Below are 12,174 nucleotides of genomic sequence, written 5' to 3'. Positions count from 1 at the left end.
TCTGTTTTTTAAAAGGTGTGGCTTCTAATTTTTATTTCTTTGAGAATAAAACAATTTTTATTAATGTTAAGAATTTTGCTTTAACAAAAAGGAAAAAAGATTTTATGGGGGGCTTTTGGTTTTATGTAAAAGGTTTTGTTCCCCAAAAATTTGCGTTAAACATTTTGGTGGCAGTCATTAGAGGATTTATCTTTTAGAATCTTTATAGTAAGTTTAAAAAACTTTGATTTGGATGATTTTTTTCAATTGAAAAATGTTGATATTAAACAGAATTCTTTTGGGATGGCCTGTGGTTTTTTAACGTTTTGGTCATATTAATATTCCTTCCTAAATAAAATTTTATGTTTTAATTTGCCGAAAAACATTTGTTCCCTAATTGGTGTTACCTTTTTTTCCCATGTTTATTTTAGTGAGTTATACTTGGGGCTGGGCATTGTTTTTTTAAAATATTGATCCATTTTTGGTTGAATGGACTTTGATACTGGTGTTAATTGTGTGGTGGTCTACTGACATAATGTCACTCAATATCAGTTCGAGCAGACTAATTTGGCATCTGACTGATTTACAATGAAAGTCTAGCTCTAGTTTAACTGACACAAAGTGCTTTCATGAAGATTTTAGCATTGTCGTACTGACAGTCTCTGGCTTGATGTCTTTTTACTGTCGCTTCACAACCCCAACTGTTTGATAATATAATCAGAGGGCAAGCTTTGAGGATCTCACACCTTTGCTCTGATGATACTGCTTTTAAACAGGAGCTTTCTACTCTTAGGAAACATTTTTGTAGCAGAGGTTATGCCATCGACAAGGTAGAGTCTGTCTGCAATACTGTTACAACTTTAAGGACCAGTCTTGGGAGACCCTATTTTTCTAATTCTACATACCACAATACAAACAGAGTATGTGACAATAGACGGTTATCAATGGTTATACCGTTTGCAAATAATAAATCTGTAGTCCATCAAACAATCATCAATAATTGGAACATTTTGATGATCGATAATGATGTCCAGCAACTAGTTGGTAATTGCCCACGATACACCTATACGAACACCAAAAATCTCAAACAACTTCTCTGTTTTCCTTCTTTATGTATGTCCTCTGATTTAAGCAAGAGTTTTAACTTTCATCATACCAACAAATGTGGTCACTGTCCCCAGTGTAGATACATAGACACTTCCAGATTTTTTCGTTCCCCCAATGACGGCAGGCTTTGGGAAATTAAGTGTGCTTCTGATTGTAATACACGTAACATAGTGTATGTTGCCTGCTGTCAATCATGCTTTAGATTCTATGTGGGCAAATCCAACAGGTCCTTGAGGGAGAGGATTCGTGATCATATATATTGCTTTACTAGAGGTGACAATTGTAGTGCAATATCTAAGCATATGCTCCTATCAGCATCATACTTTTCTATTTCAAGTAATACATGTTCAGCCAAGTTGTTTAAGAGGAGGCGATATTGTTAATCGCACTGAAGCAGCAGAAACCCGGTGGATTTTGTGGTTAGCGGCTCACTGGGGTAGGGGACTTAATGAGTCCGCCCCCCTTAAGCCATCCCTTAAAGGCAGATCTATCAGATTAATTTAGATTCAATGTTTTATATTTGACTGTCATTGTATTTCAATGCAGCTATGCTCTTTATATTTAGCACTTCATGGTAGTTGTAGTTTTTTATATTTTTGTATTTTGTAGTTTTGGGTTAAGGAAATGATGTCTTTGTTCAGGAAGTGATGTTCTTTGTTCAGGAAGTGATGTTTTTCGAATTTCACTATATGTAAGCATCATCATTAATGTTTTTTATTCACGTCTGAAGAAGCGGCAGGACCGCCAAGGCCACGCTATTAAACTTCTACTTTTTTGTAATACACGCTGACTGGTTCTTTGAAGCCACGCATCTACTTTCGTTCATATATATATATTTCTTGGCTGTTATATAATTTTTGGCAGTTCCTTCCGCACTGGGATTGTGTGTTTCATATATATATATATATATATATATATATATATATATATATATATATATATATATATATATATATATATATATAGATATACATATACATATAGCTGTCTATCTGTCTACATTTCCAGATATATATCTGTTCATATGTCCAGGCATGTTCCGATCATATTTTTGGCCTGTACCTCATTCTCTTGGCAAATGACATGGATGATCACAGAACTGTATTCAGTAACTAGTGCCAACTATTTTGTGTTTCAGACTTCATCTCCTTCAAAATATGTGTTTTAATACATATAACTGTGTGTCTAGCAACGTTTTAGGTGTCTTAGAACTGTATTTGACATATATCCCTACTTGTACCCACATTTTGGCACACGTTGTCCAGAATTCTTGCATTAAGAGGTTGTGTGGTATGATATTACTACATTTCCTGCACTGTTGACTGATTGTGCTGGATGATATGTTTGTGAAAACATTAGGTTATGTATATATGCCATGGTTTAATGGTAGATCACTTTGGGTATGGAGTGCAGGGTCCTGGGTTCGAGCCTTGGAGAGGCAGTTCAGGTTGTTGCTGGGCAGAACAAGGAATTTTGTCTACAGAGTGATTAAGGCAGTTGTAAGCGGGTTTGCGCGACGGTAAGCACTGCTAACCTCCACTTACATTTTCTTACAGTCTGTTAGCTTCAAATTTCTCAACCTGTGTAGGCATAGCTTACCCCCATGCAAGCCCACGCAAACCAGCTTAAAAGTGCTTACTGCTGCTTACCACTGCACTAATTTCTTTAAAAGAAAAGAAAAAGGGGTTGATAGGAAAGTGGTGAAAAACAGGGCACAAAGAAGGAAAGGCAGTAGGGAAAATAGCTAGGCATGTGCAGAAAAGGTATAGGAAAGGTCCATAGCTGCCCATTTCATCTACAGCAACAGCTGTGCATATACACTAAATTTGCAGGTACATTTGGACCCTCAAACTCCTGGGGGAGGGATGAGGACAACATATATTTGTTGTGATGCCAATTAGACCAGATTACATGTGTCCAGTGGACATGTGCGCAAAATGGACAGCTATGTAGGGGGAAGATTTTTTGTGGCAACAGATTGCCCTTTTTTTTTCAGGTGAGAGTGGGATGTTGGGTAGGAGTAGTAGGTATATTTGGGGAGGGTGGTTGGGTAGGTTAACAGACAAGACATACAAGATGCATACAGGGCCAGTATATGGCATGTGGGGGGTAAACACTTTGGACGGGGAGGGGTGTTTGGATGTCGCAAGCCCATGAGCCCCCAGCTTGAAACAGTGGGACTGAGGTCCCCACCCATGGGCAGTCACCACTGCACCTTCACAGTCCCGAAGGTGGCTGTGCTGGGGGCTGTGTAGGAGGGGCAGGCTCCCCCTCTAATAGCACCACTCGGCCTTCAAGCTGGTGTAGCTGCTCTCGATAATCCAGATCAAGCTCCCTATGCACCATGGCCTGGACCTGTCGATGGGTGACAGGTTCCCCTCCACGCCCTCTCAAAGGGGGGGCGAGCCCCATCCCCTTCAGCAGTTCCTCCCGAAGGTGGTGCAAGGCCTGGTGCCATGGCCAACTGAGGTGGGACAGGTGGGTCCCCTGGGACCGGCCTCCCCATACAAGCTGTGTTGTCACTGGTTTATGTCAGATATGGGTTAGTAACAGTCAACAGCATTCAGGATTAGTTATAACAGCATGCATAGGTATTCCCATTAACCCGACACACCAGATTTAACACAGTTGCAGAACAAGCAGAACACATGCATATATGGAACAACAGTTACCATTACAGGAGCATGCGGGTTTCATTGATGGCAACAGGCCACCAATATGGGTGTATTTTAACATGGCACATGCATAGAAACAAATGTGAATATTTATAAACCATTAGGACATATGTCCCAAAAAAAGTTTGGAGTGTACACATACCAGTTGAGGAGTGTCATTGGTTTATTATGCACATATGGTAGGGGTGAGAGAGAGGATTCAATTAACAACTAATATATCCTTGTAGTTTTCACAACATTCTTAGTCACTGCAGTGATCTTTGCTTTACATGTATTATTACACTAAACAATGGCCTTATATTGTACACTGGTATGTTTATAGATTATAATATATGTGACCTGTGTCTTACATACAGGTGTGACAGGCTGCAGGTGTTAATGCAACATATGTTGAGAATTGCTGTCATACACTTTGGGTGAGGTGCTAGAATGACAGGTTTGTTTTCATATACATTATCTGACTATGTACATGTTTGATTATCAGTTATATGTCATTGACAACTGCCTACATTTCTTGGATCATCACACTGGATTTTCAGTGGAACAGGGTACCAAGCTGGTGATATGGGCCATTTATCTGGACATGCTGGACAGATTGGAACAGTTGTGGGGTATATTTATGCATACAACTTACAATTTGAACATTCAACCAAATTCTGTACATTTGTTGGGTGTAATTATGCATACAGCCTTCTACCTGAACATTGTATCACAGTCTGTACAGTTGTGGGGTACGATTATACATACAACTTAGTAGCACTCCCAGGAGTCGAACCCCTGCTGTGTGTGACAAAAAAATATTGCTAACATCAGAGTACACTGTGCTATCGGGGAATTGATGTAAAGCTTTTGACTGTTTTCCAAGTCTCCCTAACTTGTATGATATGACTGACCTCTTGGCACTTCCAACATTGTTATGCAGGACTTCATACCCATTTTATCTGCATACTACGGTGTGGGTGACACTGCTTAAGATACAACAGTACTATTTATAGTATGGAACAGATCGCAAACATATGGGAGAAGAGTAAACAGAAGCACTCCAGGGGTTATACCTTTATTCACAGACTATTAACACATTTATTTCTACTGGTACAACACTTTCTAAGTCTCTTATATTCTTTGTTATGACAGTACATGCAGACTGATTACTAACCTGCCTCGCGATGCAGCCTTTGCAGCCTAGCATCATGGACTTGCTGGTTTGCAGCCCGCTCATCTGCAGCTGTCAGAGAAATGCATTGATGTTTAGCCATACCTATCCATAGTATACACAAGCTAGGCAATTATTTACTACTTAGTAGAATGTGTACTTAACTCAGTACTGGGGCACTGGCCATCTGTCAAGACTCCTGGATCCGCTGTTCCAGTACATTCCCCCTCCACTGCTTCAGGTCAGCATGGTGGTGCCTGGCTTGCTCACCAGTCTGGAGGATACCTGTGTCACTGGTGAGGTCACGGGCGAGACTGTCCCAGGCCTCCATTTTGTACTACAAGCCCTGGTACTGGTCCTGAAGTAGTCTCTGATCATGGTGTTTTACCAGGAGCCATACCATGATCTTTGACTCCTTGATGCCCCAGCACTGCACTCTGAATCGAGTGCCTTCACCCACACCAGTCATTCTGCCTGCAGTAGGAAGCTACAACCAGTTATGAGATGTATTCCCACCTGTGGGGTTTAAATATGGCCATTTTCCCACGCTTTTCCATGATTGTTCAGTTTTGAAAAGACTAAGCTATGGGCTCACCTGCTTACATAAGGTTGGCACTGCTTAAAGAGGTATACCACTGGGCAGATTGAATTGGCTCTCCTACACATTGCTTACACTTACTAACATGAGCGGTGCTGCGGGTAATATTACTTAATAGTTGATTATCACTATAGTTGCCATTTGGCAATGAATTATTCTTCATTACAGGTTATATATGTGTCTGGTATCCGTGATTCATGTGTACATACATGGTATGGGGATCTGGGGACTTCTTCACTTTATTACAATCTCACCTCAGATCTATGCTTACTGCAGTACTCCAGTTCACATATTTATCTTATGTAGAAGGTTATACCACTTCACACTGTACATAGATTCAGTTCACATGTTTGGTTTGGTTTTCCTATGGTGAGGATTAGTTTGCTGATACCTCATTCATATCTATTGCTATGATGGCTTAGTGGTTAACTACTGTGACTATAATGTACAGGGTCCTGAGTTTGAGCCTTGCAGAGGCAGTTTATATTGTTGCTGGGCAGAACATGGGCCGTTGGGATACAGAGTGATTAAAGCACTTTAAAGCAGTTGTAAGCAGGTGTGCATGGGTTTGCGCGACGGTAGGCAATGCTAACCTCTGGTTACAGTTTCTTACACTCAGCTTCTACTTTGCTTAATCTATGTAGGCAATACTTACTGCTGCGCTAACACACTTAAACACTCTTACTACTGCTTATTTTTGCTTAAACCTGCCTAAATAGTGCCTTATTCATTATAACACTGACACTTCACATGTGCATTTAATGCAGTACTCCAGTTAATATTTAAATGTTATTATGTAGGTTATATGGCAAAAAGATGTGAAAATATGTTCATATACAGGTTTCACATGGAAAATGATATGTGCTGCAGTGGGACTCGAACCGGGAATGCCTGTTCATTAGACAGATGCGCTAACCACTACACTATTGTTATGCTGCTTCATTTACCTATATATTCCTTGTTATCCTCTTCAGCCTTTTCAGCTGCTTTACTTGTAGCTAAAAATGGGCAAACCCACACACCTACGGTTAGCTCAGGGTTTTAAAAAAAATGACTGCAAGGGTTTGTTTGTGTTTTATTTCAGTGTATTGTTGCTGTTGAACACATGGGGACTGTTGGTGGGGATATGCGGACACTTATGAGCAGTCTCACTCTTTTATTTACACATTCTTCTGTTCTACTTTGCAGGGGCATGTTTATTCTGAGAGCTCTGCTCTCAGACATACCCCCTGCACTCGTCCACGCTCCATGTAGCATTAGGATTTCAGGCAGCGTGCCTTCCTTAATATGCATGACGCACTGCCATCCTCCTCTTAAACTGCCGCTTCCATTCAGGAGTAGATTAGTCTTGCATGGAGGATTAGTGAAGGATTAGTACGTAAATGATTAGGGCACAGAGTCCATACTAAAGTCTGCAGACATCAAAATCTTGTGTAGGGATCTTGACTACATAACTATTCTTATGCTTGTTTTACACCGCATGCTAATATCTCATCTGCAGTACTGTAACTATGACTTGGTTGCTTTGTCTGTGATTCACACTGCTATATTGCCTGCATATGTTTTCTGACAATCTCTGTAGTGTACTTTCATTAGATAATGCATGCTGCTCCTCTACAAACTTATTAATATTTCTGTTTTGATTATTTAGGCTTATGATGTGTTACTGCTGCTTAGGACAGAAACATGGATTGCAGAGTTTTATAGTTCATCAGTGCTGAGAAGCACTTTTTTCCTTTCCTTTGCATGAATTTCTTCAGTGACAGAACTGCACTAGACATATGGATAGAACCATAACATACTAACTAATGGGGATATGCTCATTTATGAATAGTGCTTCAGAGATTACATTATGTTTGTTGGATAATTAGTTTATACTTTATCTGTTAATGTGGCCATATCTGCAAAGTTGCTGGTGTTCATGTGGGTAAGTGCAGGACTCACTATCATTTTAATTTACTGTTTATATTTTTATGTTTGCCAGTGCTACCATTTTTGCCATAGTGGTATGTATCAAAGTAAGTATGACATACAGTCTCTACAGAGATACTGATGTTGTACAAGTAATATATTTGCAATGTTGATGTGTTTCTGTGTCTTCGTGTATTGACACATTCCCTTGCATACATCAGTTATAGTTGATGATTCCACATACATCTACATAGTATGACATTACTGCATAGATTTTACGGACAACATTAGCTTACGATAAACACTTGGATGATGTTTATATGGTTGTTATTTTGTTTTGCAGTCTGCTACTCATTGTCCATTTTGAGGTTGTAATGAGTATAGCACATAGGTAATGACTAACTCCTGCAATGGCAATATCTGCTGTTTCAAAAATCAACTGTTATGATATTAATATTTTCAATCATAGTGTGTTATGCACTATTGCTATATGATCAGCTGCTACAAAGATAAATAGTTCTTTTAAACACCATCCCCTGGATTTACTAATTTTCCATGCAGGACTAGCTTAGTCCTGCATGGAAGCGGACGTTTAGGAGCAGGACGGCAGTGCGCCATGCATATTAATGAAGGCGCGCTGCCTGAGCTCCAAATCTTACACGGAGCATGTAAGAGTGTAGGGGGCATGTCTGAGAGCAGAGCTTTCAGAATATATATGCACCCACAATGAAGAACAGCAGAAAGGCCAAAAGAATGAGCAAAACCGCTCATAGGTGTCCACATACCCCCAGCAACATCCCCCTACGTGTACAACAGCAATAGTAAATACAAACAAGATAAACATACCATTTTTTTTTTAATGAATCCAAGTAAATCTAACCATAGGTGCGCGGGTTTGCCCATCGCTTAGCTATGGTTAATACAGCTTAAATGGCTGAAGAGGATAACAAGGAAGATATATGCAAGCAAAGCAATATAGTAATAATGTAGTGGGCAGAGCATTCGCCTTATGAGCAGGCATTCCTGGGTTGATTCCCACTGCAGCACATTCCATTTTTCATGCCAAATCATGTTATGACCAATATTTTAGTTGCATAACCTATGAAATAACATATATTTGTGAACTGGAGTATTGCATTAAATGCAGATGTGAGGTGTCAGTGTCATAATGTTACAAAGTCCACAGATAATCACATGTGCCCCATACAGTACATGTACACAGGAATCATGGATAAAAATGAAAGTCAAAATGTGTAATAAATGACAACTCCATACAGCTTCCAAATCTCCCACCTTCACAAAAACCATTAGACATTACTGTCTAAATCAGTGCAGTTGTAACTGGGAGTAAGCACTAGTAAGCAAGTGTAAGCACTATTAAGCAGTAGTAAGCATATGTAAGCACAAGTAAGTGAGTTTAAGCCCATTTGCATGGGGGTAAGCAATGTGCACACAGGTTAAGCAATACTGAAGCTAACTCTCTGTAAGCATCATTAACCAGAAGTTAGCAGTGCATACCTCAATGCAAACCTGCGTACAACTGCTTAAAAGTGCCTTAATCCCTTTGTACTCAATGGCCCTTGTTCTGTCCAGCAACAAAAGAAACAGCCTTGCAGGTCTTGAACCCAAGACCCTATACACTACACTCACATTAATTAACCACCAAGCCATCACAGCAGAACATAAAAGTGAGGTATCACCAAACAAATCCTCACTGTAGTAAAATCAAACTGAACATGTGAAAGGAATCAGTATACAGTCATATGTTCAATAACCCACTACATAACATAAATATGTAAACTGGAGTACAGCAGTAAGCCCAGATGTGAGGAGTAATTGTAATAGCATGTTCCCAATTAAACACAAGAACCCCATACAGTGTACGTACACATGAATCATGGATACCAGACATATATGTAAGATGTAATGAATAATAAATCAATGCCAAAAAGCAAATATAATGCATAGTCAATTTTAAGCAACATTAAGCATTGCACAGGCCAGCTTAGAAGGTGTAAGCACTTTGTAGGCCAGCTAACTCAATGTGCCCAGTGGTATACCCCTTTAAACAATGCCAACCTTAGGTAAGCAGGTTTGCCCATAGCTTAGCCTTTTCAAAACTGGCCAATCACAGCAAAGTGTGGGAATTCAGCCCTACTTAAATCCAACAGGTGGGAATACATCTCATAACTGGTTGTAGCTTCCCCTTGCTGGCACCATGGCAGAAAGGGGAGAGGGAGTGCACTTCCTGGTGCAGTGCTGGGGTATCTAGGAGTCCAGAGTCATGGCAGGACTTCTTGTCAAAGACCATGAGCAGAGACTGCTGCATGGCCAGTACCATGGTTCCCAGTATAACGTAGAAGCCTGGGGCCATCACGCCCATCACCACACCAGTGCCACTGGCATACCCCGAACTGGTGTCCAGGTCAGGCATCACTATGCTGACCTGAAGCAGCGTAAGGGGGACCTCTTGGAGCAGTGGATCCAAGAGGCTAGGATGGCAGGGGCTGTCCCAGCTGTGTGTATCACTCCACTATGTGTGTAATAATTACCAGCTCATGCATATTATGGATAGGTATGACTAAATATTCCTCTTATGTCCTTCACAGTGGTAAGTGAGTGGGCTGTGAACCAGGAAGCCCATGGCTGTCACCTGCAGAGGTTGCAATGTGAGGCAGGTCAGTAATACTCTTGCATGTACTGTCATAGGAAATAAATCTAAAAGAATTAGTAAGGTAATTGACAGTATAAAACCTGTATTGTTTAAGGTAAGTACAGCATACACTGGGAAATTTGGCAGGAAGTGTCTCCTATAGTTTGCATGTAAATAAAAGCATAATAGCCTGACAGTAAAGGTCTAACTGCTGAACTACATGTGTTTACTCTGGTATCATATGGTAATGTAGATTTGCAATCACTTAATAGTACTGTTGTATTAAGCACTGTTACTCATACTGTGCTACATAAATAAAATGTGTAGAAATGTCTGTATATGACTGGTGTAATCCCCAGAGGTCATTTAGTACAAATGAGAGACACATAGACAGAAAACAGTGAAAAGGCAGACAACAAAATCTAAATAGCACACGCAACTGTGACGTGAACTGTTGTATTTTTAGCAAACACACAGCCCTGGTATGAATCCTGGGAGTGGTAGTAGTCTGCATACAGAATCACACCCCACAACTGCATCTTATGAGAGTAATAAGCCATGTATGTCCCATTTACACCCCCATATTGTCAAGCTGTGTCCAGAGTGTGTTCAGTAACAGAGTGTGATGTATGTGCATAATAGTAATGTGGAATCTGGTACTTTGTGTGGCAGCATTCAGGTAGTGCTAACAAACATTGCTCCCACAGGTACGTCGGATACAAACACTGTGCCAAGAAATAAAAGCTTGATACCCTGTACTGGTACTGTTTACTCTGGTATTGTATGGAATTGTGAGTGTTGTAGTTGCTCTAAATAATAAAGTATCACTGATCACTGTCACCCACACTGTGCTACATAATATAACTGTCTAGGAAATCCTGTATAAGAGTGTTGTAATACAAGTTCAGAATGTAAAACCACAGAAGAATTATAAGACAGAAAGCAGATAGGAGATATACAGCAATATCTATATAGCACACACAAGTGTGATGGACAGTGTTTTAGTTTTAGCAGACAAAGCCATGGTCTGAATCCTGGGAGTGGAAGTAGGCTGCATACAGAATCATACCCCACAACTGTACAGATAAGACCAAAATGTCAGTATATGGGCCCATATTTGCTGCCTGTCACCCTGTCCCCCTGGGAAGTCAGTGGAATGATCCTGGATGTTTAGGTAGCAAACAGGGAATACAACTGATTGCCACACGTCTATGAGAACAAACCTGTTAATCTAGCAACTTCCAAAACTGTTATGAGAGTAATAAGCCAAGTATGTCCTATCTGTAGCCCCCATGTTGTCAAGCTGTGACCAGAGTGTGTACAGTAACAGAGTGAAATGTATGTGCATAACACTAATGTGAAATCTGGTACTTTGTGAGGCAACATTCAGGTAGTGTTAACAAACATTGCTCTCACAGGTACATCAGATACAAACGCTGTGCTCAGAAATAAAATCTTGATACCCTGTACTGGTACTGTTTACTCTGGTATTGTATGGAATTGTGAGTGTTGCAGTTGCTCTGAATAATAAGGTATCACTGTCACCCACACTGTGCTACATAATATAACTGTGTAGGAAACCCTGTATAAGAGTGTTGTAAGTCAATAAAAGTCAAAGAGGGCAATAGTCTAGATATTCATATAGGTTCACCTGCATGTGGTCAAGACATGGCCAGTGTCCGTGCAGAAAGAGATGGACAGGTATGTGCACAACATCAAACTGGAATTTGGGAGTATGTGTAGAAACAGTTAGTTAGTGTTAACACATTTCCTCCACCTGTATACCAGGTAAGAGGTGTATACTGCAGGTAAGACAAGTTCATGTATAAAGATGACGACAGCCATATCACTGTCCAAACTAAGGCTATAGGGTAGTGTAGTAATACTTGTAAGGTACAGATAACAGCACTGACTAGGAAAGTAATGCAAACTACAGGAATATATTAGTTGTTAATTGACATCTTTCTCTCCACCCCACCATATGCCCAACAATAAACTAAATACCCACCTCAACTGGTATGTGATGACTTCACTGTTATGTTGGGACATATGTCCTATTGGTTGATAATTACTAAATCTGTTTCTATGCATGTGCTAT

Source organism: Protopterus annectens, chromosome 12.part0, assembly GCF_019279795.1.
Source record: "Protopterus annectens isolate FY-2018-M chromosome 12.part0, PAN1.0, whole genome shotgun sequence".
Lineage (NCBI taxonomy): Eukaryota > Metazoa > Chordata > Ceratodontiformes > Protopteridae > Protopterus > Protopterus annectens.
The sequence above is the reverse complement of the archived record's forward strand: the minus strand, read 5'-3'. Positions refer to the sequence as shown.